This window comes from Helianthus annuus, chromosome 11 (assembly GCF_002127325.2).
Source record: "Helianthus annuus cultivar XRQ/B chromosome 11, HanXRQr2.0-SUNRISE, whole genome shotgun sequence".
NCBI lineage: Eukaryota > Viridiplantae > Streptophyta > Magnoliopsida > Asterales > Asteraceae > Helianthus > Helianthus annuus.
In genome coordinates this window covers 104,688,765-104,694,996 of record NC_035443.2, presented here as the reverse complement: position 1 = coordinate 104,694,996, position 6,232 = coordinate 104,688,765, and the positions used below count along the sequence as shown (strand labels likewise).

Genomic DNA, 6,232 nt, shown 5'->3' with positions numbered 1-6,232 from the left:
GCTACGAGTGGGACTTCCGGCGACGACGCATTGTGTAGCTAACATTTTGAATTTGTGCATGTGACCATTGATGCAGATCTAATAGTTTGAGAGAGATGTATAAGAGAGAGAGAGAGAGAGAGAGAGAGAGAAAAATTTAAATAAATTAGTTTTTTTATTTTTTAATTATAGCGGTAATTTGTTCATTTAACAAAACTTCACAACAGAATTCTAACTGTGTTAGAAATTTGGACTCAAATGGTTATGAAAAGTGGCTATGGGGACTCAGAGCGTTAAACATTTTGATTTTGGACTTGAGTGGTTAAAACCCCTAAAACACAGGGACTCAAAAAGGAATTTACCCTTTTTATTTTTATTTATTTTATTTTGTTTATATAATTTATAAATATATTTTTTTTAAATACTAATATATGACACGTATAAATCAACGCGTGTCATACAAGGATCCAAAAAGGGCAATTTACCCCTGGTTTTGGGGGTTAAACTAGTGGTAAAATGTAGGCCTGTAAATGAACCAAACGAACACCATGTTCGTGTTCGTCCATTTAACTTTAACTGAACACGAACACGAACATATAATCAAACACATTTTTTTGTTTGTGTTCGTTCATTAAGAACTCGGCCGTGTTCGTGTTCGTTTATGTTCGTTCGTTTAAAGCCTAAACGAACAGTTCATGAATATAAACGAACACAAAAAAATTACAGACATATTTGAATAAATATAAATTAACATGATTGAAGAAACAGTCTAATATATTACATTTCATCCGAAAACACATCTAAATAAGGGTTCATAGATATACTAATTAGTTATCTATAATACTATATAATATATCTCCTATGTACATAAAGGTAATTTCCTTAAAAATTTTAAGATGGCAATCCAACAGTCATGCCTTTTTCTCTAATTTTTCATCTATTTCTTCCAAAATTGCCCCTGAATTCACTATATTTTCCGGTTCTACAATGTTTCTTGACACTTTTATCACATTTAATTCAGCCAATTCATTCATTGTACCATTATTTCATCCAATTCATTGTACAATTAATCCAACGCATGAGAACCGTAACCGTCTGAAGGCCCGTTCGTTTTCAACCACCCCTGATTTTCACATTTAACTCTAAGCTATTGAATTGTAACCCACATCGGCTTTCCCACTGCTCCCTTCCATCAAATCCATTCTCCCATCAAATCAAGAAAATTTCAGGCTTGATCGGAAGAAGGAGAAAGAATAGCGGAGGAGGTAGAGGGGCGGTGACAACGACCCTGTTACACCTGCAGGCTGCAACCACAGGAGCACCTCGCCAATTAAAATCACTAAATGCGTTTTAATATCAAGCCTCTATTATTCACGAGGGAAGATACATTCTGAGCTTATTTTCACAACTCGAAAGACCCTCTCTCTCACTATTTGAAGATCGCCGGAGCTTCGCCGGAGGAACGCAAAGTCGCCGGAAAAACCCTCTTGCTCTCCATCGTCGGTATACTCTTCTTTTAGTTGTTCATCATATGTTTCGTCTCTCCATTTTATAAACATACAAAAGCTTGTTTGAATTAAAGTGGCAAACAAAAATGTAACAGTAATACTTAGTTCTGGATTTTGTTTTAAACAAAGAAGATGAACTGGTTGAATGGTACATATGAATTAAAAGTTGATTAAGTTGCAAACTAATGAAGTGGTGGAATGGTTTTGGTGTGTAAGAGACACAACGCCGTTCGACCCCCTTGCCCCTTGTTTATCACTGATCATTTTTTTACATTACATTATATCAATTTATGAAGAACGGTTGTCATGTTCGGGCAGACCCCGTGGCAACGAACAGTTGAGCCCAGCTGTAAGTATAATGCCTTTTCATCGTTCTGTTTGGTGACCATTGTACTCTTGCTGCAGGTATGCTGCTGTTTTTGCAGCTTTAGTTTCTGGTTTTGCTTGGTTGGTTTGGATTGACTTTGGTTCAAAGCTGCTTGCTTCACTTGGGAAGTGTTTTGAGGTTCGTTCCGTGTTTGAAATAGAAATTTAGAATGAATATTTGATTTTCACATGTTTATATTAATTATGACGAGTACCAGAAGTAAGACAATCTTTCATTGCAAAATCACTCTTCTTCTCTCTTATTTGTACATATTTGTAGTTAGCTGAAGGTCTGAAATTACATATTGGAGATATATATATGTGTACTTTAAAATATATTTATTAATCATAATACCATTTCAGTGACTTAATATATGGTTTCATGATGATGCTGAGCTCACGGTTTACCGAGGTCGATGCTTTCCCTATCTTGACACTTCTTGATTGTTAGATTCTCAGTGTTTTAGTGTTTTATTTGCTTCTGTTAGAGGTGAAAAAATAAGTTTGAACTACTTTTTGTCCCAAAAGTTTGTTTATTATTCACTTATATCTATCTCATGGTCAAGATATCCAGAATTTACAAGTAAAATGGCTAAGGAGTCAGATGGGGATGGTGGGGTCAAGAGCCGGGCATCAAAGTTTCCACCTGAGACGTACCCGCCGCAACGTGCGGGTATTCCCACATACATTATTAAGTTGTGGATCGCCAACGGTTGAACCAAATTAGTTATAGGTGTAACTCTACCTAATCGATTCAATGGGATTGAACGCTAGGGTCAAGTGAATCGCCTGTGCTTCTCGTACCCCATTAAGAACTCCGCAACTGAATCATTCTTCAATTAGCAATCAGGATCATACATCATCGACGGGATTTATTCTCAGGTTTTTCCGTGCTAATGAGCTTACAAGACAGCTAAAGGTATAAGTTTAAATTGCATAAATTATTACACATGAAACCCAATTTGACTTTTGAAATCAAACAAACTGGTTATTAACTTCAGAATTTCTAAACATTTTTTATAGTCGTGTCGAAGTTTAGAGTGAAACTCTATAATTACAAATAAAAACATGTCGCTGTTGAACAGGAGGAGGGGATAGAAATAACTGCAAATTCTCTTCATCCTAGAGTAGTCTCAACAAACTTGTTCCGCCACATACTCCGAGCTTTGCTGAAGGTCATGTTTCTTGAATATTTGCAAGAAAAGAAAACAAAATTATTTAAGATTACGTTACCTTAGAAATATTGCTTATATATGCATCGTCACTGCTATGTTAAAATGCAGGTTTTGTTAGCAAGCTCAGCAACCTTCTGTTGAAAAATGTTCAGCAGGTTAGTGTTTACCGCATTTTATGTATTTGGTGTGTGGTATTAGGGGGCCGCGACAACATGCTATGTAGCATTGCACCAACAAGTGAAAGGAGTAAGTGGGGAATATTTTTCGGATAGAAACTTGGCAAAAACAACAGATGTGGCTAAAGATATGGATTTGGCCAAGAGATTATGGGAATATAGCATCAATCTACTAAAGCCAACATCAAAACTTTGCCCCAGTAGATTAAGATAAATGCATAAATGACCATTTGGCTTGGCTTCCATCATTCCATGCAAAGTTTTTTTTACTAAGAAATGACCATATTAATTTGATTTTGAATTTAAATGTTTGCTGATATGTTTTGTTTCGAATCTGATCGTGTTGTTCGTTGCAGAGATGTCAACAACGGTTATGAACGATACAATTATGATGCCAACAACCAATTCGCAGATAAATAAAACAGTTAACCGAATTAGTGTTAGCAAAGTGTGATTGGTGCGAATTGATGGAGGAGTGTACCCAAGAGTACATAAAAAATATTCGAGCAAGGCATAACGGTAACTGGATGTGCGGATTGTGTGAAGAGGCGGTTAAGGACGAAATGGTAAGGAGCGAAAGGCTAATCGACAAGGAAGAAGCTATGACACATCATATGAACTTTTGCCGAAAATCAACGTCGCCGGATCCACCGTTGAGTCTTGCGATTGATTTAATCGAAGCAATGAGGCGGTTTATCTGGCGAGGTTTGGATTCCCCTAGACCGTCGATGTTGTGATTGTCATTCATAACCTAACATAAAGCGGAACAATTTATAAACTAACAGACGAGTATAATGTATAAATTATCGACTCCGCCGCAACGCGCGGGTTTCCCTCTAGTATTTATATAACTAGTTAGAAAACCTAATATTTATTTATATAAATATAACTATTTATGTATTTATTAAAATCTAAACGAACATAAACGAACGTTCACGAATATAAATGAACGAACATAAAAGAATGTTCACGAACATAAGGCGTGTTCATGTTCGTTCGTTTATTAAATAAACGAACATAAACGAACTTCCCGTCAAACAAGTTTATGAACGTTCGGTTCGTTTACAGGCCTAGTACAATGGTATTTTTATTAAAAAGTCCATTTATTATTAAAAATGACCATTTAATATTTAAAAAAAGTGAAGTGATACGACATGTATATACGTGTCGCATTAGTTTGAAGTTAAAAAAAGATCTTTTTACTCCTGGTTTGGGGGTTATACGTAACCTAAACCAGGGGTAAAATAGACTTTTTGACCACACATGCCCCTTATACGCCTTGTACAGGCCTGTGTGGCGCGTATAGAAGGGTTGTTTTTTTACATATAGTTTTTTACAATATTGAATATAACTCACATAATTAGGACTGGAACCACCATCAAAGTGAATCAAATGACCCGACATATGATTGTTACGTTCAACATCAGTTTCTCATGGAACAAAACGAATTAGATTTTGTACCAAGATTCATACAAAAAGACTCATGTTTTATACTAGATTCGTACAAAACATGGATAAAGAACAAAGGAATCGTAAAAAAAAAAGGAAAAAAACTAGTTGAGATGAAACAATGATAATGGGATCCAAGATCAAATAACAAACGTCATATAGGTCTATACGTGTCGTATCAGTTTGAAATTAAAAAAAAAACTCATTTTACGCCTGGTTCGGGGGTTATATGCAACTCAAATCAGGGGTAAAATGAACTTTTTTGACCACGTATGCCCCTTTTACGCCTTGTATAGGCTTATATAGCGCGTATAGATAGGTTGTTTTTTGCAAACAAGTTTATATAATATTTATCGTTTTAGCAAAGTTTTATAAAAATAAGTAGTTCTTTTTAAAAATAAATAAAAACATTGTTGAGTAATGCATCGTATAGTGTAGTATGGGTCCCGTACAAGCCTCGTATAGGCCTATAGGTGGTATAGTGTTGTATCATATCATATCGTATCGTATAGGTTCCGTATTGGCCTATAAGTGAAGTATCGAATCATATCGCATAGTGTAGTATAGGTCCTATATAGGCCTCGTATAGGGTTATAGGTATAGTATATAGTATCGTATTATATAGTATCATATTTTGTAGTGTAGTATAAGTCTCGTATAGGCCTATACGTGTAGTGTAGTATAGTATTGTATCATGTAGTATAAGTCTCGTAGTGTATGTCTCATTTTGGCCTCATATAAACCTATAGGCCTATAGGTGTAGTATCGTATTGTATTATATAGTATAGGATATGTCCCGTATAGGCCTCATACAAGTCTATAGGTGTAGTATAATATAGTGTAGTGTAGTGTAGTATCAGTATTAATATCAGTCCCAAGTCCCGTACGAGCCCTATACGGGACCTATATTATGCGTATACTATTAGTATACTAGAGACTATACCTACAATATAGGTATATCTTATACTACACCTATAGGCCTATATGGGTGCTATACTATCATATACGATACAATATGAAACAATACGATATGCTGCTATAGTATACTATACTACACACTTATAGGCCTATACCGATACAAAGCCATACTATACTATACTACACCTATATGATACGATACAATGTGATATGATACTATAGTTTCCTACCGTCTCGTATTGTATCATCTCGTATCATACCGTATTGTAGTGTGTTTATGGGGTCTATTCCGAAGTAGTTTCACTCTGTATGGGTTAAAAACCGGTTCGGATTTTCAAACCGGTTTATTGTTCATGTTTATCTTCCCTAGTCTTACGCACAGTATTTTACTATTTTACTCGAACACCTAAATACTTTTTTATTTTGTTTTTTATATAATATTAATAATTAATAATATGCACTTTTTTAAGTGATTTATTTATATCTATTTTATTAATTCGAATCGAATCAAACGGATTAAAACTTCGAATTTGAGCTTCAACGTCTAATCAGTCTTCTCAGTTCGAATTTAGTTTCAGAATTTAAGAGCATTCTCGGTTCGAATTTAGTTTCAGAATTTAAGAATTCAAATAGCTTAATTCGATTATCTAGACTAACTCGA

The 6,232-nt window shown here is 35.0% G+C and overlaps 1 long non-coding RNA gene across 1 annotated transcript; it reads left to right on the top strand.

The window, feature by feature from the left end:
* The first annotated feature begins 1,150 nt into the window (after positions 1 to 1,150).
* Positions 1,151 to 3,382, top strand: LOC118483946. Its single transcript, XR_004872510.1, has 6 exons — positions 1,151 to 1,482; positions 1,893 to 1,992; positions 2,628 to 2,772; positions 2,939 to 3,028; positions 3,137 to 3,183; positions 3,227 to 3,382. It is a non-coding gene; the product is annotated as an uncharacterized LOC118483946 (long non-coding RNA).
* The last annotated feature ends 2,850 nt before the right edge of the window (positions 3,383 to 6,232 follow it).